This window comes from Perissodus microlepis, unplaced genomic scaffold (assembly GCF_051167445.1).
Source record: "Perissodus microlepis isolate ML-2025 ecotype Zambia unplaced genomic scaffold, ASM5116744v1 scaffold_48, whole genome shotgun sequence".
NCBI classification, from domain to species: Eukaryota; Metazoa; Chordata; class Actinopteri; order Cichliformes; family Cichlidae; genus Perissodus; species Perissodus microlepis.
This window is the reverse complement of record NW_028182070.1, coordinates 17,758-42,653: the sequence shown is the minus strand read 5'-3', so window position 1 is coordinate 42,653 and position 24,896 is coordinate 17,758. Positions and strand designations below refer to the sequence as shown.

The following is a 24,896-nucleotide window of genomic DNA, read 5'->3' as shown; positions in this document are numbered from 1 at the left end:
TACGTGTTGGATCCAAATCCCACAAGGAATTAAATAAAACAAGAAGACAAACAAAAACAAATATTTCTCTCCCTTCCCAGGTCAGGAATCAGGATGAGGAAGAAATGAGGTCAGATCAGTGCAGGTTTTTGCACTACTGACATAAAGTTTCTGCTGATTAAAAAAAGTATGTCGATATTTCTGAAATACATTTGCAAACAAATAACTTTGACAACTTGTGTTTTTTCATAAAAGAAAAAAGAAAAATCAGAGAGCAGAGCTGGTAAAACAGCTTAGCTCCGCAGGTTACAGGAGATCAGATGCCAAATACTTTTCATGACAGTCTTCGTTATTGCATAAATCTCCCCTTTTATCATTGATCAGTAAATCACTGCATATAAATTCATCTAACCGTTATAATTTCATGAGTAAAGATTCTCAGATGACTGAATGGCGGTTTTAGTAAATGTTGAACTTTATTGTGATTTCTATTTTTAGAATCAATAGCACACATTTTGATTTAGTTTTGCAAGCTGCTGATTTCACACAGATCCACTGCCCAAACGTGCCTTTGAGTTTTTCATCATTTAACAAGAATAGGCTCAGGCAATCATTGTGGAATTAGGCTTTGGGAAGGTCTGGGGACAGGTATGATGGTGGTGGTTTTAAAGCACTGTGGCACAACAGCTTGACTCAGGGAGATGTTAAAGATGCCCGCTAGGACATCAGTCAGCTGGTCAGCACGGGCTCCGAGCATGCGTCCAGGTATATTGTCTGGTCCAGCAGCTTTGTGTGGGTTGACTTTAGTGAGAGTCCTTCTCACACTGGCCGTGGACAGGGAGAGCACTTGGTTGTCTGGCAAGGGGGTGGCCCTCTATAGTCCGTCTTGCGTCCCATTTAAACAAGTGCGTGTTCACACTGCCCCTGGATGTCCTGGCCTCTGAGGTTAAGGTGTACGGCTCCTGGTTGTCAACTGACCAATTTATCATGGCAAAGTCTGTGGTGGACAAAAGACAAGAGGCTGATTATAAAAATGATCCATGCACGCCTTATGACCTACAGCATGTACAGTTAACACAGCTAAATGGCTGTGAAATTGTAAAATTACTTTTGAAATAAAGCTATTCAAAGTCAATTAACTGTGACTATAATAATAGCAATGTTAGCCAGCAAACAAAACGTTAGCACTAATTAAAATAAGCTGCTAGGTGATGTTACTGTTTCAAGTTCTCTCATTGTTTGACATGTAGGGCAGATATTTTGGTGACACTGAGATTAGCCAGACACTAAACAGCAGTGTAATATCAACGCTAGATTAGATGTTTTCTAATCCGATAAAATGACATTATTCCTGTTTATAGAAGATGTTTGTCGTCTGTTTGTTTGACTGACAGGAACAGGAAATAGTGGTTGGAAATTACTGTTGGTGTTACATGAGGGTAAAGAAGGGCTTTAAGCACCTGGGTAAAAACTGGACCCATGATGAAACACTACAACAAGTACAACATATTCTTCAGTTTTAATATGTGACCATACTGTGCAGACTGCTGATGAGTTACACGGTTACATTTCATTAATCATTGTTAAACTAAAGTGGTAAGCAGTTACTTTATCCTTTCACTTAAAATTTCCAGGAAAAACACTACCTTGGCTACTTTTGTGCTTACATTTGATCTATGCTGGGTCACTACTTTTGCACTATAATGCTGCTGCTGACACCTTGGTTCACACTGACAATTAGAAAAAAGCTGATAGGAAAAGAAGGATGGAAAATGCCTGGAATTTAGTTACACTTGCAAATACTGCTGCCTCCAAACTGCAAGCATCAATAAAATGTTACAGTATTGTTTTCTATATCTGTGCATATATCCTTATTGGTAGCTTTCTCGAAATAGAAGATCTTCATTTTAAAAAAAAATCTCTGATAACATTGCTGAAGCTAGCGCCCACCCCTACTGCACGTACTGCAAATATAAACCTGATATATACTTACATCATGAAGCAGTTGATGTCTGGTTTCCGACAAATACAGTAAAGAGGTGCGTTCTCCCCCTCCATACCAGTGTTCTCAGGCACTGGTACATGGTCAGTGTCAGACACTTCACTGTCCTACAACATACCACATAGGACCACATTAGAAATGACATGTATATAAACATCATTCATTTTCTCCTACTTATTTTATTCAGGTTGTATTCCAGCTGTCATAGGGCAAAAGTACACCCTGGACAGGTCGCCTGTCTGTTGGAGGGTTATTAGAGAGACTCGGACAACCACTCACACCAACAGCCAACTAAGCTAACCCCGCGCATGTCTTTGGAGTTCAACACCAGTCTGGCCGAATCACAGATAAGCAGGGTGTCTGTGCTGCAGAGCACAGCTGTGTCAGAGACTCTCGACATCAATGTAGCGTTAAGGATGCGGAGCGATGGGTGCACTAACACAATGTAAATATTAAAGTTCTCGCCATTGTCAATATGCTGTTGCGCTCTTGTTCGTATTATTGCAACCATATCTCTAGTCTAGCTTACCCTAAAAGTTTGGAGAGAATTGGTCTGTTAAGAAACGCGATCGATTGTTTGGGACTGCTCTAGCCATCACGTCGCATAAACAACTCTACTTCCGGTGGGAAAACTAATTAAGGGTAAAGTCGCACTAATAACACCTACCACTCACGTTCATAAGCATACGCTATGATCACTTCCACGCAGTAACGTTGTAATAAATATAATCCCGGTAAAGTCAATTAGCGAACACTACTGGCATGTAATGCCAATGGCGACCATTTCACAAACTGTAGAAAATGCTCAAAATGTTGTCGGCACCAAAAGTGAAGGGCTGACAGTTGTGTTTATATACGAACCGTAAGCGCTAATGTTGGTTAGCATCAGCTAAAGCGAGGAAGTTTGACACTTGCAGAGGCAGTGAACGCAGAGAGAGCTTAAAAACGCATTGTGGGTTTTTTTTTTGTTTAGTCTTTGCTTCGTTGCTTTGATTTGGGATTTCTTTTGCATTAAGACGTTGCGCACAAAATTACAGATATAACGGTGACTTAGCTGCTCGTTGGATAAACCCATGGACCTTAGAAAAGATCAACGCTACTCGGATGTAAGCACCCGTGTATAACACAATAGGCAAAATTACGCTTGCTAACCTTTCCACATCACAGGCTTCACATTAAATAAACATTTTTTCAAATACTCACCATGATCCGAGACCGTTTAAATATTTTGTTACTCTGAAAATATGGCAGTATGAAGCTAAACCTTTAGCTTGACGGCTAAAGCAATGCTAAGATTTACACGAAAACGATCAGCGAACATCGTTAAAGTACTATTGGTCTACATTCTTCTTCTATGGTAGCAGCCTGGGCAGAGTAACAGCCAACTCTACACTGCGCCATCTGTTGGCACCAATTACAGTAGAAAACATTATTACGACAGCACGTTTTTTGGGGAAAATAACAGAGATTGAAACTTTATTGATAATTTGTCCAAGTTGAAAAATGCCCCCCTCCAAAAATATCACGTGACAACCTCATTGCCTTACAGAATTACGACGTCACACACATGTAGAATCTTACCACCATTCTGATCCTTTGATCCTTTGATCCTTAAAACGCATAAATAGGGGTGAAGAGCAACGACTTTTAGTCCGTTTCTCGCAGCGTTGATGTGTGCAGCATTGAACCGTTCGCCAGAAAAGCCTTTTGAAATATTTGGATCCTTTGCAATTGTAACTGTATCCACACCCAACATGTCTCAAACAAATCCAAAGGGACAAGAAGTTGACCCCTACGCTCTTCCCTGGGATGAGCCACTAGACTCTTCCCTTTCCTCTCTTCCTTGGTGTGACCAAGTGGAACTAGAGGAAAAGCGTTTGGAAGAAATGGAGGATGAAGCGCTCAGAAACACCGAGAAGATTAAGTTCTTGATGGAGGAAAATGAGCGAAAGAGCGCTGAACTAAAAAAATTGTCATACCAGCTTCAAGAAAAGGAAGCTGTTATTGAGGAGAAACAACAAGATCTCCATGACATGGACAAGAAGAACCAGGAGCTCCAAAGAAAGCTTGATCAAGCTCTGCAACAAAATAAAAAAGTCATCCAAGAAAAGATACAAGATGGCATGAAGAAGAGAGGGCTGCAGAGCAATCTCCGAGACATGGAGCTAATGTACAGTGCAGACAAAAAAAAGCTTGATCGCACACTGCAAGAAAATGAAAAGCTTCTCCAAGAGAAAAGGCAACAGGAGTTAAAACAAAAACAAATGCATTCCAATCTTCAGCGCATCAAGCAACACAATGAAAGCTTGCAAGGAAAGCTTGATGAAGCTCTGCGACAAAATAGAAAACTCCTCCAAGAGAAGAAAGAAGACAGCATGAAGAAGAGAGGGCTGCACTCCAATCTCCGAGACATGGAGCTAATGTACAGTGTAGACAAAAAAAGGCTTGATCGCACAGAGCAAGCAAATGAGAAGCTTCTCCAAGAGAAAAGTGAACAAGAAATCAAACAAAAACAAATGGATTCCAAACTTCACAGCATCAAGCAACAAAATGAAAGCTTGCAAGGAAAGCTTGATGAAGCTCTGCGGCAAAATGAAGAAATCCTTCAAGAGAAAGAGCAGCTGGACAGAAAGCAGGGAGACATGGAGTGCCAACTCCAGCTCATGGAGGGAAACGACAGGATGCTGCAGGTAAAGTTCGATGAGACACTGCATAAATATCAAGACCTGCTTCAAGAGAGAGAACAGCTGGTCATTAAGCAGAGAGGAGAAAAACTTCTTCTCCAGGAGTTTGAGAAGAAAAACCAAAACCTGCAAGAACTTTACAACAAAATGAAGTTCAAAGCATCTGAGCTGGAAGGAGAAAATGAAAAACTGCAAAAGCAGGAGGCAACATCTAAAGTGCTGAAAGAAAGGTTGGAAGAAAAACAAGCCAAAATAGAAGAAGTGGAGAAAAAATGCAACAAGCTGCAGAAGGAAAACACCGAAACAATCGAGGAGCTGAAAATCCTCATCCTCGAGAAAAAGGTGCTTGTGGAAAAGCAGCTGGAGAAAAAGAAAAAACGCTTCTGCTTCTTCTGGAGGAAGAACACTCCTTCTTTCACTACTGCCAATGTCACCTCTTCTTCCCCCACCTCTGTTCCAGCTTAATTCCCCCCCTCCCTTTAACTACTAACACCTCCCCCATCTCCCTCCCCTCTTTTCACATTCACCCCCCAACCAGTCCCGACAGTTGACTGCCCCCTCTAGAGCCTGGTTCTGTCATAGGTTTCTTCCTTTAAAGGGAGTTTTTCCTATCCACTGTCGCCTAGTGCTTGCTCAGAGGGGATTGTTGGGGTTTTCTCTCCTCTCTCCCTTTACTTTACGCTCTTCTTTACATCCCCCCCCCCCCCCCCCACCTTTTTTTTTCTTAATAATTGAACAATAAAAACAGTTGGCCGCTAATTAAATGTGTCAAATCAATGTCTTTATTCGAGAATACAAGAAATGGGTAATAGCTGCATGTGTGTTTGTGTGTGTGCATAATATGCATACTTTACGTGTTGGATCCAAATCCCACAAGGAATTAAATAAAACAAGAAGACAAACAAAAACAAATATTTCTCTCCCTTCCCAGGTCAGGAATCAGGATGAGGAAGAAATGAGGTCAGATCAGTGCAGGTTTTTGCACTACTGACATAAAGTTTCTGCTGATTAAAAAAAGTATGTCGATATTTCTGAAATACATTTGCAAACAAATAACTTTGACAACTTGTGTTTTTTCATAAAAGAAAAAAGAAAAATCAGAGAGCAGAGCTGGTAAAACAGCTTAGCTCCGCAGGTTACAGGAGATCAGATGCCAAATACTTTTCATGACAGTCTTCGTTATTGCATAAATCTCCCCTTTTATCATTGATCAGTAAATCACTGCATATAAATTCATCTAACCGTTATAATTTCATGAGTAAAGATTCTCAGATGACTGAATGGCAGTTTTAGTAAATGTTGAACTTTATTGTGATTTCTATTTTTAGAATCAATAGCACACATTTTGATTTAGTTTTGCAAGCTGCTGATTTCACACAGATCCACTGCCCAAACGTGCCTTTGAGTTTTTCATCATTTAACAAGAATAGGCTCAGGCAATCATTGTGGAATTAGGCTTTGGGAAGGTCTGGGGACAGGTATGATGGTGGTGGTTTTAAAGCACTGTGGCACAACAGCTTGACTCAGGGAGATGTTAAAGATGTCCGCTAGGACATCAGTCAGCTGGTCAGCACGGGCTCCGAGCACGCGTCCAGGTATATTGTCTGGTCCAGCAGCTTTGTGTGGGTTGACTTTAGTGAGAGTCCTTCTCACACTGGCCGTGGACAGGGACAGCACTTGGTTGTCTGGCAAGGGGGTGGCCCTCTATAGTCCGTCTTGCGTCCCATTTAAACAAGTGCGTGTTCACACTGCCCCTGGATGTCCTGGCCTCTGAGGATAAGGTGTACGGCTCCTGGTTGTCAACTGACCAATTTATCATGGCAAAGTCTGTGGTGGACAAAAGACAAGAGGCTGATTATAAAAATGATCCATGCACGCCTTATGACCTACAGCATGTACAGTTAACACAGCTAAATGGCTGTGAAATTGTAAAATTACTTTTGAAATAAAGCTATTCAAAGTCAATTAACTGTGACTATAATAATAGCAATGTTAGCCAGCAAACAAAACGTTAGCACTAATTAAAATAAGCTGCTAGGTGATGTTACTGTTTCAAGTTCTCTCATTGTTTGACATGTAGGGCAGATATTTTGGTGACACTGAGATTAGCCAGACACTAAACAGCAGTGTAATATCAACGCTAGATTAGATGTTTTCTAATCCGATAAAATGACATTATTCCTGTTTATAGAAGATGTTTGTCGTCTGTTTGTTTGACTGACAGGAACAGGAAATAGTGGTTGGAAATTACTGTTGGTGTTACATGAGGGTAAAGAAGGGCTTTAAGCACCTGGGTAAAAACTGGACCCATGATGAAACACTACAACAAGTACAACATATTCTTCAGTTTTAATATGTGACCATACTGTGCAGACTGCTGATGAGTTACACGGTTACATTTCATTAATCATTGTTAAACTAAAGTGGTAAGCAGTTACTTTATCCTTTCACTTAAAATTTCCAGGAAAAACACTACCTTGGCTACTTTTGTGCTTACATTTGATCTATGCTGGGTCACTACTTTTGCACTATAATGCTGCTGCTGACACCTTGGTTCACACTGACAATTAGAAAAAAGCTGATAGGAAAAGAAGGATGGAAAATGCCTGGAATTTAGTTACACTTGCAAATACTGCTGCCGCCAAACTGCAAGCATCAATAAAATGTTACAGTATTGTTTTCTATATCTGTGCATATATCCTTATTGGTAGCTTTCTCGAAATAGAAGATCTTCATTTTAAAAAAAAAATCTCTGATAACATTGCTGAAGCTAGCGCCCACCCCTACTGCGCGTACTGCAAATATAAACCTGATATATACTTACATCATGAAGCAGTTGATGTCTGGTTTCCGACAAATACAGTAAAGAGGTGCGTTCTCCCCCTCCATACCAGTGTTCTCAGGCACTGGTACATGGTCAGTGTCAGACACTTCACTGTCCTACAACATACCACATAGGACCACATTAGAAATGACATGTATATAAACATCATTCATTTTCTCCTACTTATTTTATTCAGGTTGTATTCCAGCTGTCATAGGGCAAAAGTACACCCTGGACAGGTCGCCTGTCTGTTGGAGGGTTATTAGAGAGACTCGGACAACCACTCACACCAACAGCCAACTAAGCTAACCCCGCGCATGTCTTTGGAGTTCAACACCAGTCTGGCCGAATCACAGATAAGCAGGGTGTCTGTGCTGCAGAGCACAGCTGTGTCAGAGACTCTCGACATCAATGTAGCGTTAAGGATGCGGAGCGATGGGTGCACTAACACAATGTAAATATTAAAGTTCTCGCCATTGTCAATATGCTGTTGCGCTCTTGTTCGTATTATTGCAACCATATCTCTAGTCTAGCTTACCCTAAAAGTTTGGAGAGAATTGGTCTGTTAAGAAACGCGATCGATTGTTTGGGACTGCTCTAGCCATCACGTCGCATAAACAACTCTACTTCCGGTGGGAAAACTAATTAAGGGTAAAGTCGCACTAATAACACCTACCACTCATGTTCATAAGCATACGCTATGATCACTTCCACGCAGTAACGTTGTAATAAATATAATCCCGGTAAAGTCAATTAGCGAACACTACTGGCATGTAATGCCAATGGCGACCATTTCACAAACTGTAGAAAATGCTCAAAATGTTGTCGGCACCAAAAGTGAAGGGCTGACAGTTGTGTTTATATACGAACCGTAAGCGCTAATGTTGGTTAGCATCAGCTAAAGCGAGGAAGTTTGACACTTGCAGAGGCAGTGAACGCAGAGAGAGCTTAAAAACGCATTGTGGGTTTTTTTTTTGTTTAGTCTTTGCTTCGTTGCTTTGATTTGGGGTTTCTTTTGCATTAAGACGTTGCGCACAAAATTACAGATATAACGGTGACTTAGCTGCTCGTTGGATAAACCCATGGACCTTAGAAAAGATCAACGCTACTCGGATGTAAGCACCCGTGTATAACACAATAGGCAAAATTACGCTTGCTAACCTTTCCACATCACAGGCTTCACATTAAATAAACATTTTTTCAAATACTCACCATGATCCGAGACCGTTTAAATATTTTGTTACTCTGAAAATATGGCAGTATGAAGCTAAACCTTTAGCTTGACGGCTAAAGCAATGCTAAGATTTACACGAAAACGATCAGCGAACATCGTTAAAGTACTATTGGTCTACATTCTTCTTCTATGGTAGCAGCCTGGGCAGAGTAACAGCCAACTCTACACTGCGCCATCTGTTGGCACCAATTACAGTAGAAAACATTATTACGACAGCACGTTTTTTGGGGAAAATAACAGAGATTGAAACTTTATTGATAATTTGTCCAAGTTGAAAAATGCCCCCCTCCAAAAATATCACGTGACAACCTCATTGCCTTACAGAATTACGACGTCACACACATGTAGAATCTTACCACCATTCTGATCCTTTGATCCTTTGATCCTTAAAACGCATAAATAGGGGTGAAGAGCAACGACTTTTAGTCCGTTTCTCGCAGCGTTGATGTGTGCAGCATTGAACCGTTCGCCAGAAAAGCCTTTTGAAATATTTGGATCCTTTGCAATTGTAACTGTATCCACACCCAACATGTCTCAAACAAATCCAAAGGGACAAGAAGTTGACCCCTACGCTCTTCCCTGGGATGAGCCACTAGACTCTTCCCTTTCCTCTCTTCCTTGGTGTGACCAAGTGGAACTAGAGGAAAAGCGTTTGGAAGAAATGGAGGATGAAGCGCTCAGAAACACCGAGAAGATTAAGTTCTTGATGGAGGAAAATGAGCGAAAGAGCGCTGAACTAAAAAAATTGTCATACCAGCTTCAAGAAAAGGAAGCTGTTATTGAGGAGAAACAACAAGATCTCCATGACATGGACAAGAAGAACCAGGAGCTCCAAAGAAAGCTTGATCAAGCTCTGCAACAAAATAAAAAAGTCATCCAAGAAAAGATACAAGATGGCATGAAGAAGAGAGGGCTGCAGAGCAATCTCCGAGACATGGAGCTAATGTACAGTGCAGACAAAAAAAAGCTTGATCGCACACTGCAAGAAAATGAAAAGCTTCTCCAAGAGAAAAGGCAACAGGAGTTAAAACAAAAACAAATGCATTCCAATCTTCAGCGCATCAAGCAACACAATGAAAGCTTGCAAGGAAAGCTTGATGAAGCTCTGCGACAAAATAGAAAACTCCTCCAAGAGAAGAAAGAAGACAGCATGAAGAAGAGAGGGCTGCACTCCAATCTCCGAGACATGGAGCTAATGTACAGTGTAGACAAAAAAAGGCTTGATCGCACAGAGCAAGCAAATGAGAAGCTTCTCCAAGAGAAAAGTGAACAAGAAATCAAACAAAAACAAATGGATTCCAAACTTCACAGCATCAAGCAACAAAATGAAAGCTTGCAAGGAAAGCTTGATGAAGCTCTGCGGCAAAATGAAGAAATCCTTCAAGAGAAAGAGCAGCTGGACAGAAAGCAGGGAGACATGGAGTGCCAACTCCAGCTCATGGAGGGAAACGACAGGATGCTGCAGGTAAAGTTCGATGAGACACTGCATAAATATCAAGACCTGCTTCAAGAGAGAGAACAGCTGGTCATTAAGCAGAGAGGAGAAAAACTTCTTCTCCAGGAGTTTGAGAAGAAAAACCAAAACCTGCAAGAACTTTACAACAAAATGAAGTTCAAAGCATCTGAGCTGGAAGGAGAAAATGAAAAACTGCAAAAGCAGGAGGCAACATCTAAAGTGCTGAAAGAAAGGTTGGAAGAAAAACAAGCCAAAATAGAAGAAGTGGAGAAAAAATGCAACAAGCTGCAGAAGGAAAACACCGAAACAATCGAGGAGCTGAAAATCCTCATCCTCGAGAAAAAGGTGCTTGTGGAAAAGCAGCTGGAGAAAAAGAAAAAACGCTTCTGCTTCTTCTGGAGGAAGAACACTCCTTCTTTCACTACTGCCAATGTCACCTCTTCTTCCCCCACCTCTGTTCCAGCTTAATTCCCCCCCTCCCTTTAACTACTAACACCTCCCCCATCTCCCTCCCCTCTTTTCACATTCACCCCCCAACCAGTCCCGACAGTTGACTGCCCCCTCTAGAGCCTGGTTCTGTCATAGGTTTCTTCCTTTAAAGGGAGTTTTTCCTATCCACTGTCGCCTAGTGCTTGCTCAGAGGGGATTGTTGGGGTTTTCTCTCCTCTCTCCCTTTACTTTACGCTCTTCTTTACATCCCCCCCCCACCCCCACCTTTTCTTTTTTCTTAATAATTGAACAATAAAAACAGTTGGCCGCTAATTAAATGTGTCAAATCAATGTCTTTATTCGAGAATACAAGAAATGGGTAATAGCTGCATGTGTGTTTGTGTGTGTGCATAATATGCATACTTTACGTGTTGGATCCAAATCCCACAAGGAATTAAATAAAACAAGAAGACAAACAAAAACAAATATTTCTCTCCCTTCCCAGGTCAGGAATCAGGATGAGGAAGAAATGAGGTCAGATCAGTGCAGGTTTTTGCACTACTGACATAAAGTTTCTGCTGATTAAAAAAAGTATGTCGATATTTCTGAAATACATTTGCAAACAAATAACTTTGACAACTTGTGTTTTTTCATAAAAGAAAAAAGAAAAATCAGAGAGCAGAGCTGGTAAAACAGCTTAGCTCCGCAGGTTACAGGAGATCAGATGCCAAATACTTTTCATGACAGTCTTCGTTATTGCATAAATCTCCCCTTTTATCATTGATCAGTAAATCACTGCATATAAATTCATCTAACCGTTATAATTTCATGAGTAAAGATTCTCAGATGACTGAATGGCGGTTTTAGTAAATGTTGAACTTTATTGTGATTTCTATTTTTAGAATCAATAGCACACATTTTGATTTAGTTTTGCAAGCTGCTGATTTCACACAGATCCACTGCCCAAACGTGCCTTTGAGTTTTTCATCATTTAACAAGAATAGGCTCAGGCAATCATTGTGGAATTAGGCTTTGGGAAGGTCTGGGGACAGGTATGATGGTAGTGGTTTTAAAGCACTGTGGCACAACAGCTTGACTCAGGGAGATGTTAAAGATGCCCGCTAGGACATCAGTCAGCTGGTCAGCACGGGCTCCGAGCATGCGTCCAGGTATATTGTCTGGTCCAGCAGCTTTGTGTGGGTTGACTTTAGTGAGAGTCCTTCTCACACTGGCCGTGGACAGGGAGAGCACTTGGTTGTCTGGCAAGGGGGTGGCCCTCTATAGTCCGTCTTGCGTCCCATTTAAACAAGTGCGTGTTCACACTGCCCCTGGATGTCCTGGCCTCTGAGGTTAAGGTGTACGGCTCCTGGTTGTCAACTGACCAATTTATCATGGCAAAGTCTGTGGTGGACAAAAGACAAGAGGCTGATTATAAAAATGATCCATGCACGCCTTATGACCTACAGCATGTACAGTTAACACAGCTAAATGGCTGTGAAATTGTAAAATTACTTTTGAAATAAAGCTATTCAAAGTCAATTAACTGTGACTATAATAATAGCAATGTTAGCCAGCAAACAAAACGTTAGCACTAATTAAAATAAGCTGCTAGGTGATGTTACTGTTTCAAGTTCTCTCATTGTTTGACATGTAGGGCAGATATTTTGGTGACACTGAGATTAGCCAGACACTAAACAGCAGTGTAATATCAACGCTAGATTAGATGTTTTCTAATCCGATAAAATGACATTATTCCTGTTTATAGAAGATGTTTGTCGTCTGTTTGTTTGACTGACAGGAACAGGAAATAGTGGTTGGAAATTACTGTTGGTGTTACATGAGGGTAAAGAAGGGCTTTAAGCACCTGGGTAAAAACTGGACCCATGATGAAACACTACAACAAGTACAACATATTCTTCAGTTTTAATATGTGACCATACTGTGCAGACTGCTGATGAGTTACACGGTTACATTTCATTAATCATTGTTAAACTAAAGTGGTAAGCAGTTACTTTATCCTTTCACTTAAAATTTCCAGGAAAAACACTACCTTGGCTACTTTTGTGCTTACATTTGATCTATGCTGGGTCACTACTTTTGCACTATAATGCTGCTGCTGACACCTTGGTTCACACTGACAATTAGAAAAAAGCTGATAGGAAAAGAAGGATGGAAAATGCCTGGAATTTAGTTACACTTGCAAATACTGCTGCCGCCAAACTGCAAGCATCAATAAAATGTTACAGTATTGTTTTCTATATCTGTGCATATATCCTTATTGGTAGCTTTCTCGAAATAGAAGATCTTCATTTTAAAAAAAAATCTCTGATAACATTGCTGAAGCTAGCGCCCACCCCTACTGCGCGTACTGCAAATATAAACCTGATATATACTTACATCATGAAGCAGTTGATGTCTGGTTTCCGACAAATACAGTAAAGAGGTGCGTTCTCCCCCTCCATACCAGTGTTCTCAGGCACTGGTACATGGTCAGTGTCAGACACTTCACTGTCCTACAACATACCACATAGGACCACATTAGAAATGACATGTATATAAACATCATTCATTTTCTCCTACTTATTTTATTCAGGTTGTATTCCAGCTGTCATAGGGCAAAAGTACACCCTGGACAGGTCGCCTGTCTGTTGGAGGGTTATTAGAGAGACTCGGACAACCACTCACACCAACAGCCAACTAAGCTAACCCCGCGCATGTCTTTGGAGTTCAACACCAGTCTGGCCGAATCACAGATAAGCAGGGTGTCTGTGCTGCAGAGCACAGCTGTGTCAGAGACTCTCGACATCAATGTAGCGTTAAGGATGCGGAGCGATGGGTGCACTAACACAATGTAAATATTAAAGTTCTCGCCATTGTCAATATGCTGTTGCGCTCTTGTTCGTATTATTGCAACCATATCTCTAGTCTAGCTTACCCTAAAAGTTTGGAGAGAATTGGTCTGTTAAGAAACGCGATCGATTGTTTGGGACTGCTCTAGCCATCACGTCGCATAAACAACTCTACTTCCGGTGGGAAAACTAATTAAGGGTAAAGTCGCACTAATAACACCTACCACTCATGTTCATAAGCATACGCTATGATCACTTCCACGCAGTAACGTTGTAATAAATATAATCCCGGTAAAGTCAATTAGCGAACACTACTGGCATGTAATGCCAATGGCGACCATTTCACAAACTGTAGAAAATGCTCAAAATGTTGTCGGCACCAAAAGTGAAGGGCTGACAGTTGTGTTTATATACGAACCGTAAGCGCTAATGTTGGTTAGCATCAGCTAAAGCGAGGAAGTTTGACACTTGCAGAGGCAGTGAACGCAGAGAGAGCTTAAAAACGCATTGTGGGTTTTTTTTTGTTTAGTCTTTGCTTCGTTGCTTTGATTTGGGGTTTCTTTTGCATTAAGACGTTGCGCACAAAATTACAGATATAACGGTGACTTAGCTGCTCGTTGGATAAACCCATGGACCTTAGAAAAGATCAACGCTACTCGGATGTAAGCACCCGTGTATAACACAATAGGCAAAATTACGCTTGCTAACCTTTCCACATCACAGGCTTCACATTAAATAAACATTTTTTCAAATACTCACCATGATCCGAGACCGTTTAAATATTTTGTTACTCTGAAAATATGGCAGTATGAAGCTAAACCTTTAGCTTGACGGCTAAAGCAATGCTAAGATTTACACGAAAACGATCAGCGAACATCGTTAAAGTACTATTGGTCTACATTCTTCTTCTATGGTAGCAGCCTGGGCAGAGTAACAGCCAACTCTACACTGCGCCATCTGTTGGCACCAATTACAGTAGAAAACATTATTACGACAGCACGTTTTTTGGGGAAAATAACAGAGATTGAAACTTTATTGATAATTTGTCCAAGTTGAAAAATGCCCCCCTCCAAAAATATCACGTGACAACCTCATTGCCTTACAGAATTACGACGTCACACACATGTAGAATCTTACCACCATTCTGATCCTTTGATCCTTTGATCCTTAAAACGCATAAATAGGGGTGAAGAGCAACGACTTTTAGTCCGTTTCTCGCAGCGTTGATGTGTGCAGCATTGAACCGTTCGCCAGAAAAGCCTTTTGAAATATTTGGATCCTTTGCAATTGTAACTGTATCCACACCCAACATGTCTCAAACAAATCCAAAGGGACAAGAAGTTGACCCCTACGCTCTTCCCTGGGATGAGCCACTAGACTCTTCCCTTTCCTCTCTTCCTTGGTGTGACCAAGTGGAACTAGAGGAAAAGCGTTTGGAAGAAATGGAGGATGAAGCGCTCAGAAACACCGAGAAGATTAAGTTCTTGATGGAGGAAAATGAGCGAAAGAGCGCTGAACTAAAAAAATTGTCATACCAGCTTCAAGAAAAGGAAGCTGTTATTGAGGAGAAACAACAAGATCTCCATGACATGGACAAGAAGAACCAGGAGCTCCAAAGAAAGCTTGATCAAGCTCTGCAACAAAATAAAAAAGTCATCCAAGAAAAGATACAAGATGGCATGAAGAAGAGAGGGCTGCAGAGCAATCTCCGAGACATGGAGCTAATGTACAGTGCAGACAAAAAAAAGCTTGATCGCACACTGCAAGAAAATGAAAAGCTTCTCCAAGAGAAAAGGCAACAGGAGTTAAAACAAAAACAAATGCATTCCAATCTTCAGCGCATCAAGCAACACAATGAAAGCTTGCAAGGAAAGCTTGATGAAGCTCTGCGACAAAATAGAAAACTCCTCCAAGAGAAGAAAGAAGACAGCATGAAGAAGAGAGGGCTGCACTCCAATCTCCGAGACATGGAGCTAATGTACAGTGTAGACAAAAAAAGGCTTGATCGCACAGAGCAAGCAAATGAGAAGCTTCTCCAAGAGAAAAGTGAACAAGAAATCAAACAAAAACAAATGGATTCCAAACTTCACAGCATCAAGCAACAAAATGAAATCTTGCAAGGAAAGCTTGATGAAGCTCTGCGGCAAAATGAAGAAATCCTTCAAGAGAAAGAGCAGCTGGACAGAAAGCAGGGAGACATGGAGTGCCAACTCCAGCTCATGGAGGGAAACGACAGGATGCTGCAGGTAAAGTTCGATGAGACACTGCATAAATATCAAGACCTGCTTCAAGAGAGAGAACAGCTGGTCATTAAGCAGAGAGAAGAAAAACTTCTTCTCCAGGAGTTTGAGAAGAAAAACCAAAACCTGCAAGAACTTTACAACAAAATGAAGTTCAAAGCATCTGAGCTGGAAGGAGAAAATGAAAAACTGCAAAAGCAGGAGGCAACATCTAAAGTGCTGAAAGAAAGGTTGGAAGAAAAACAAGCCAAAATAGAAGAAGTGGAGAAAAAATGCAACAAGCTGCAGAAGGAAAACACCGAAACAATCGAGGAGCTGAAAATCCTCATCCTCGAGAAAAAGGTGCTTGTGGAAAAGCAGCTGGAGAAAAAGAAAAAACGCTTCTGCTTCTTCTGGAGGAAGAACACTCCTTCTTTCACTACTGCCAATGTCACCTCTTCTTCCCCCACCTCTGTTCCAGCTTAATTCCCCCCCTCCCTTTAACTACTAACACCTCCCCCATCTCCCTCCCCTCTTTTCACATTCACCCCCCAACCAGTCCCGACAGTTGACTGCCCCCTCTAGAGCCTGGTTCTGTCATAGGTTTCTTCCTTTAAAGGGAGTTTTTCCTATCCACTGTCGCCTAGTGCTTGCTCAGAGGGGATTGTTGGGGTTTTCTCTCCTCTCTCCCTTTACTTTACGCTCTTCTTTACATCCCCCCCCCCCACCCCCACCTTTTCTTTTTTCTTAATAATTGAACAATAAAAACAGTTGGCCGCTAATTAAATGTGTCAAATCAATGTCTTTATTCGAGAATACAAGAAATGGGTAATAGCTGCATGTGTGTTTGTGTGTGTGCATAATATGCATACTTTACGTGTTGGATCCAAATCCCACAAGGAATTAAATAAAACAAGAAGACAAACAAAAACAAATATTTCTCTCCCTTCCCAGGTCAGGAATCAGGATGAGGAAGAAATGAGGTCAGATCAGTGCAGGTTTTTGCACTACTGACATAAAGTTTCTGCTGATTAAAAAAAGTATGTCGATATTTCTGAAATACATTTGCAAACAAATAACTTTGACAACTTGTGTTTTTTCATAAAAGAAAAAAGAAAAATCAGAGAGCAGAGCTGGTAAAACAGCTTAGCTCCGCAGGTTACAGGAGATCAGATGCCAAATACTTTTCATGACAGTCTTCGTTATTGCATAAATCTCCCCTTTTATCATTGATCAGTAAATCACTGCATATAAATTCATCTAACCGTTATAATTTCATGAGTAAAGATTCTCAGATGACTGAATGGCGGTTTTAGTAAATGTTGAACTTTATTGTGATTTCTATTTTTAGAATCAATAGCACACATTTTGATTTAGTTTTGCAAGCTGCTGATTTCACACAGATCCACTGCCCAAACGTGCCTTTGAGTTTTTCATCATTTAACAAGAATAGGCTCAGGCAATCATTGTGGAATTAGGCTTTGGGAAGGTCTGGGGACAGGTATGATGGTGGTGGTTTTAAAGCACTGTGGCACAACAGCTTGACTCAGGGAGATGTTAAAGATGCCCGCTAGGACATCAGTCAGCTGGTCAGCACGGGCTCCGAGCATGCGTCCAGGTATATTGTCTGGTCCAGCAGCTTTGTGTGGGTTGACTTTAGTGAGAGTCCTTCTCACACTGGCCGTGGACAGGGACAGCACTTGGTTGTCTGGCAAGGGGGTGGCCCTCTATAGTCCGTCTTGCGTCCCATTTAAACAAGTGCGTGTTCACACTGCCCCTGGATGTCCTGGCCTCTGAGGATAAGGTGTACGGCTCCTGGTTGTCAACTGACCAATTTATCATGGCAAAGTCTGTGGTGGACAAAAGACAAGAGGCTGATTATAAAAATGATCCATGCACGCCTTATGACCTACAGCATGTACAGTTAACACAGCTAAATGGCTGTGAAATTGTAAAATTACTTTTGAAATAAAGCTATTCAAAGTCAATTAACTGTGACTATAATAATAGCAATGTTAGCCAGCAAACAAAACGTTAGCACTAATTAAAATAAGCTGCTAGGTGATGTTACTGTTTCAAGTTCTCTCATTGTTTGACATGTAGGGCAGATATTTTGGTGACACTGAGATTAGCCAGACACTAAACAGCAGTGTAATATCAACGCTAGATTAGATGTTTTCTAATCCGATAAAATGACATTATTCCTGTTTATAGAAGATGTTTGTCGTCTGTTTGTTTGACTGACAGGAACAGGAAATAGTGGTTGGAAATTACTGTTGGTGTTACATGAGGGTAAAGAAGGGCTTTAAGCACCTGGGTAAAAACTGGACCCATGATGAAACACTACAACAAGTACAACATATTCTTCAGTTTTAATATGTGACCATACTGTGCAGACTGCTGATGAGTTACACGGTTACATTTCATTAATCATTGTTAAACTAAAGTGGTAAGCAGTTACTTTATCCTTTCACTTAAAATTTCCAGGAAAAACACTACCTTGGCTACTTTTGTGCTTACATTTGATCTATGCTGGGTCACTACTTTTGCACTATAATGCTGCTGCTGACACCTTGGTTCACACTGACAATTAGAAAAAAGCTGATAGGAAAAGAAGGATGGAAAATGCCTGGAATTTAGTTACACTTGCAAATACTGCTGCCGCCAAACTGCAAGCATCAATAAAATGTTACAGTATTGTTTTCTATATCTGTGCATATATCCTTATTGGTAGCTTTCTCGAAATAGAAGATCTTCATTTTAAAAAAAAATCTCTGATAACATTGCTGAAGCTAGCGCCCACCCCTACTGCGCGTACTGCAAATATAAACCTGATATATACTTACATCATGAAGCAGTTGATGTCTGGTTTCCGACAAATACAGTAAAGAGGTGCGTTCTCCCCCTCCATACCAGTGTTCTCAGGCACTGGTACATGGTCAGTGTCAGACACTTCACTGTCCTACAACATACCACATAGGACCACATTAGAAATGACATGTATATAAACATCATTCATTTTCTCCTACTTATTTTATTCAGGTTGTATTCCAGCTGTCATAGGGCAAAAGTACACCCTGGACAGGTCGCCTGTCTGTTGGAGGGTTATTAGAGAGACTCGGACAACCACTCACACCAACAGCCAACTAAGCTAACCCCGCGCATGTCTTTGGAGTTCAACACCAGTCTGGCCGAATCACAGATAAGCAGGGTGTCTGTGCTGCAGAGCACAGCTGTGTCAGAGACTCTCGACATCAATGTAGCGTTAAGGATGCGGAGCGATGGGTGCACTAACACAATGTAAATATTAAAGTTCTCGCCATTGTCAATATGCTGTTGCGCTCTTGTTCGTATTATTGCAACCATATCTCTAGTCTAGCTTACCCTAAAAGTTTGGAGAGAATTGGTCTGTTAAGAAACGCGATCGATTGTTTGGGACTGCTCTAGCCATCACGTCGCATAAACAACTCTACTTCCGGTGGGAAAACTAATTAAGGGTAAAGTCGCACTAATAACACCTACCACTCACGTTCATAAGCATACGCTATGATCACTTCCACGCAGTAACGTTGTAATAAATATAATCCCGGTAAAGTCAATTAGCGAACACTACTGGCATGTAATGCCAATGGCAACCATTTCACAAACTGTAGAAAATGCTCAAAATGTTGTCGGCACCAAAAGTGAAGGGCTGACAGTTGTGTTTATATACGAACCGTAAGCGCTAATGTTGGTTAGCATCAGCTAAAGCGAGGAAGTTTGACACTTGCAGAGGCAGTGAACGCAGAGAGAGCTTAAAAACGCATTGTGGGTTTTTTTTTTGTTTAGTCTTTGCTTCGTTGCTTTGATTTGGGGTTTCTTTTGCATTAAGACGTTGCGCACAAAATTACAGATATAACGGTGACTTAGCTGCTCGTTGGATAAACCCATGGACCTTAGAAAAGATCAACGCTACTCGGATGTAAGCACCCGTGTATAACACAATAGGCAAAATTACGCTTGCTAACCTTTCCACATCACAGGCTTCACATTAAATAAACATTTTTTCAAATACTCACCATGATCCGAGACCGTTTAAATATTTTGTTACTCTGAAAATATGGCAGTATGAAGCTAAACCTTTAGCTTGACGGCTAAAGCAATGCTAAGATTTACACGAAAACGATCAGCGAACATCGTTAAAGTACTATTGGTCTACATTCTTCTTCTATGGTAGCAGCCTGGGCAGAGTAACAGCCAACTCTACACTGCGCCATCTGTTGGCACCAATTACAGTAGAAAACATTATTACGACAGCACGTTTTTTGGGGAAAATAACAGAGATTGAAACTTTATTGATAATTTGTCCAAGTTGAAAAATGCCCCCCTCCAAAAATATCACGTGACAACCTCATTGCCTTACAGAATTACGACGTCACACACATGTAGAATCTTACCACCATTCTGATCCTTTGATCCTTTGATCCTTAAAACGCATAAATAGGGGTGAAGAGCAACGACTTTTAGTCCGTTTCTCGCAGCGTTGATGTGTGCAGCATTGAACCGTTCGCCAGAAAAGCCTTTTGAAATATTTGGATCCTTTGCAATTGTAACTGTATCCACACCCAACATGTCTCAAACAAATCCAAAGGGACAAGAAGTTGACCCCTACGCTCTTCCCTGGGATGAGCCACTAGACTCTTCCCTTTCCTCTCTTCCTTGGTGTGACCAAGTGGAACTAGAGGAAAAGCGTTTGGAAGAAATGGAGGATGAAGCGCTCAGAAACACCGAGAAGATTAAGTTCTTGATGGAGGAAAATGAGCGAAAGAGCGCTGAACTAAAAAAATTGTCATACCAGCTTCAAGAAAAGGAAGCTGTTATTGAGGAGAAACAACAAGATCTCCATGACATGGACAAGAAGAACCAGGAGCTCCAAAGAAAGCTTGATCAAGCTCTGCAACAAAATAAAAAAGTCATCCAAGAAAAGATACAAGATGGCATGAAGAAGAGAGGGCTGCAGAGCAATCTCCGAGACATGGAGCTAATGTACAGTGCAGACAAAAAAAAGCTTGATCGCACACTGCAAGAAAATGAAAAGCTTCTCCAAGAGAAAAGGCAACAGGAGTTAAAACAAAAACAAATGCATTCCAATCTTCAGCGCATCAAGCAACACAATGAAAGCTTGCAAGGAAAGCTTGATGAAGCTCTGCGACAAAATAGAAAACTCCTCCAAGAGAAGAAAGAAGACAGCATGAAGAAGAGAGGGCTGCACTCCAATCTCCGAGACATGGAGCTAATGTACAGTGTAGACAAAAAAAGGCTTGATCGCACAGAGCAAGCAAATGAGAAGCTTCTCCAAGAGAAAAGTGAACAAGAAATCAAACAAAAACAAATGGATTCCAAACTTCACAGCATCAAGCAACAAAATGAAATCTTGCAAGGAAAGCTTGATGAAGCTCTGCGGCAAAATGAAGAAATCCTTCAAGAGAAAGAGCAGCTGGACAGAAAGCAGGGAGACATGGAGTGCCAACTCCAGCTCATGGAGGGAAACGACAGGATGCTGCAGGTAAAGTTCGATGAGACACTGCATAAATATCAAGACCTGCTTCAAGAGAGAGAACAGCTGGTCATTAAGCAGAGAGAAGAAAAACTTCTTCTCCAGGAGTTTGAGAAGAAAAACCAAAACCTGCAAGAACTTTACAACAAAATGAAGTTCAAAGCATCTGAGCTGGAAGGAGAAAATGAAAAACTGCAAAAGCAGGAGGCAACATCTAAAGTGCTGAAAGAAAGGTTGGAAGAAAAACAAGCCAAAATAGAAGAAGTGGAGAAAAAATGCAACAAGCTGCAGAAGGAAAACACCGAAACAATCGAGGAGCTGAAAATCCTCATCCTCGAGAAAAAGGTGCTTGTGGAAAAGCAGCTGGAGAAAAAGAAAAAACGCTTCTGCTTCTTCTGGAGGAAGAACACTCCTTCTTTCACTACTGCCAATGTCACCTCTTCTTCCCCCACCTCTGTTCCAGCTTAATTCCCCCCCTCCCTTTAACTACTAACACCTCCCCCATCTCCCTCCCCTCTTTTCACATTCACCCCCCAACCAGTCCCGACAGTTGACTGCCCCCTCTAGAGCCTGGTTCTGTCATAGGTTTCTTCCTTTAAAGGGAGTTTTTCCTATCCACTGTCGCCTAGTGCTTGCTCAGAGGGGATTGTTGGGGTTTTCTCTCCTCTCTCCCTTTACTTTACGCTCTTCTTTACATCCCCCCCCCACCCCCACCTTTTCTTTTTTCTTAATAATTGAACAATAAAAACAGTTGGCCGCTAATTAAATGTGTCAAATCAATGTCTTTATTCGAGAATACAAGAAATGGGTAATAGCTGCATGTGTGTTTGTGTGTGTGCATAATATGCATACTTTACGTGTTGGATCCAAATCCCACAAGGAATTAAATAAAACAAGAAGACAAACAAAAACAAATATTTCTCTCCCTTCCCAGGTCAGGAATCAGGATGAGGAAGAAATGAGGTCAGATCAGTGCAGGTTTTTGCACTACTGACATAAAGTTTCTGCTGATTAAAAAAAGTATGTCGATATTTCTGAAATACATTTGCAAACAAATAACTTTGACAACTTGTGTTTTTTCATAAAAGAAAAAAGAAAAATCAGAGAGCAGAGCTGGTAAAACAGCTTAGCTCCGCAGGTTACAGGAGATCAGATGCCAAATACTTTTCATGACAGTCTTCGTTATTGCATAAATCTCCCCTTTTATCATTGATCAGTAAATCACTGCATATAAATTCATCTAACCGTTATAATTTCATGAGTAAAGATTCTCAGATGACTGAATGGCGGTTTTAGTAAATGTTGAACTTTATTGTGATTTCTATTTTTAGAATCAATAGCACACATTTTGATTTAGTTTTGCAAGCTGCTGATTTCACACAGATCCACTGCCCAAACGTGCCTTTGAGTTTTTCATCATTTAACAAGAATAGGCTCAGGCAATCATTGTGGAATTAGGCTTTGGGAAGGTCTGGGGACAGGTATGATGGTGGTGGTTTTAAAGCACTGTGGCACAACAGCTTGACTCAGGGAGATGTTAAAGATGCCCGCTAGGACATCAGTCAGCTGGTCAGCACGGGCTCCGAGCACGCGTCCAGGTATATTGTCTGGTCCAGCAGCTTTGTGTGGGTTGACTTTAGTGAGAGTCCTTCTCACACTGGCCGTGGACAGGGACAGCACTTGGTTGTCTGGCAAGGGGGTGGCCCTCTATAGTCCGTCTTGCGTCCCATTTAAACAAGTGCGTGTTCACACTGCCCCTGGATGTCCTGGCCTCTGAGGTTAAGGTGTACGGCTCCTGGTTGTCAACTGACCAATTTATCATGGCAAAGTCTGTGGTGGACAAAAGACAAGAGGCTGATTATAAAAATGATCCATGCACGCCTTATGACCTACAGCATGTACAGTTAACACAGCTAAATGGCTGTGAAATTGTAAAATTACTTTTGAAATAAAGCTATTCAAAGTCAATTAACTGTGACTATAATAATAGCAATGTTAGCCAGCAAACAAAACGTTAGCACTAATTAAAATAAGCTGCTAGGTGATGTTACTGTTTCAAGTTCTCTCATTGTTTGACATGTAGGGCAGATATTTTGGTGACACTGAGATTAGCCAGACACTAAACAGCAGTGTAATATCAACGCTAGATTAGATGTTTTCTAATCCGATAAAATGACATTATTCCTGTTTATAGAAGATGTTTGTCGTCTGTTTGTTTGACTGACAGGAACAGGAAATAGTGGTTGGAAATTACTGTTGGTGTTACATGAGGGTAAAGAAGGGCTTTAAGCACCTGGGTAAAAACTGGACCCATGATGAAACACTACAACAAGTACAACATATTCTTCAGTTTTAATATGTGACCATACTGTGCAGACTGCTGATGAGTTACACGGTTACATTTCATTAATCATTGTTAAACTAAAGTGGTAAGCAGTTACTTTATCCTTTCACTTAAAATTTCCAGGAAAAACACTACCTTGGCTACTTTTGTGCTTACATTTGATCTATGCTGGGTCACTACTTTTGCACTATAATGCTGCTGCTGACACCTTGGTTCACACTGACAATTAGAAAAAAGCTGATAGGAAAAGAAGGATGGAAAATGCCTGGAATTTAGTTACACTTGCAAATACTGCTGCCGCCAAACTGCAAGCATCAATAAAATGTTACAGTATTGTTTTCTATATCTGTGCATATATCCTTATTGGTAGCTTTCTCGAAATAGAAGATCTTCATTTTAAAAAAAAATCTCTGATAACATTGCTGAAGCTAGCGCCCACCCCTACTGCGCGTACTGCAAATATAAACCTGATATATACTTACATCATGAAGCAGTTGATGTCTGGTTTCCGACAAATACAGTAAAGAGGTGCGTTCTCCCCCTCCATACCAGTGTTCTCAGGCACTGGTACATGGTCAGTGTCAGACACTTCACTGTCCTACAACATACCACATAGGACCACATTAGAAATGACATGTATATAAACATCATTCATTTTCTCCTACTTATTTTATTCAGGTTGTATTCCAGCTGTCATAGGGCAAAAGTACACCCTGGACAGGTCGCCTGTCTGTTGGAGGGTTATTAGAGAGACTCGGACAACCACTCACACCAACAGCCAACTAAGCTAACCCCGCGCATGTCTTTGGAGTTCAACACCAGTCTGGCCGAATCACAGATAAGCAGGGTGTCTGTGCTGCAGAGCACAGCTGTGTCAGAGACTCTCGACATCAATGTAGCGTTAAGGATGCGGAGCGATGGGTGCACTAACACAATGTAAATATTAAAGTTCTCGCCATTGTCAATATGCTGTTGCGCTCTTGTTCGTATTATTGCAACCATATCTCTAGTCTAGCTTACCCTAAAAGTTTGGAGAGAATTGGTCTGTTAAGAAACGCGATCGATTGTTTGGGACTGCTCTAGCCATCACGTCGCATAAACAACTCTACTTCCGGTGGGAAAACTAATTAAGGGTAAAGTCGCACTAATAACACCTACCACTCATGTTCATAAGCATACGCTATGATCACTTCCACGCAGTAACGTTGTAATAAATATAATCCCGGTAAAGTCAATTAGCGAACACTACTGGCATGTAATGCCAATGGCGACCATTTCACAAACTGTAGAAAATGCTCAAAATGTTGTCGGCACCAAAAGTGAAGGGCTGACAGTTGTGT

The 24,896-nt window shown here is 41.1% G+C and overlaps 2 long non-coding RNA genes across 3 annotated transcripts; both read right to left on the bottom strand.

The window, feature by feature from the left end:
- Nucleotides 1-300: 300 nt before the first annotated feature.
- LOC146360487 (uncharacterized) lies at nt 301-3,378 on the bottom strand. The gene is made up of 3 exons (XR_014799677.1): nt 3,185-3,378; nt 1,973-2,088; nt 301-976 (listed from the first exon to the last, which is right to left on the bottom strand). It is a non-coding gene; the product is annotated as an uncharacterized LOC146360487 (long non-coding RNA).
- A 7,563-nt stretch (nt 3,379-10,941) lies between these two features.
- On the bottom strand, nt 10,942-14,513 carry LOC146360486 (uncharacterized). Of its 2 annotated transcripts, XR_014799676.1 has the most exons (3): nt 14,217-14,410; nt 13,006-13,121; nt 10,942-12,009 (listed from the first exon to the last, which is right to left on the bottom strand). It is a non-coding gene; the product is annotated as an uncharacterized LOC146360486 (long non-coding RNA). The 2 variants fall into 2 exon arrangements; XR_014799675.1 differs by having other exon boundaries at nt 13,006-14,513.
- Nucleotides 14,514-24,896: the final 10,383 nt, after the last annotated feature.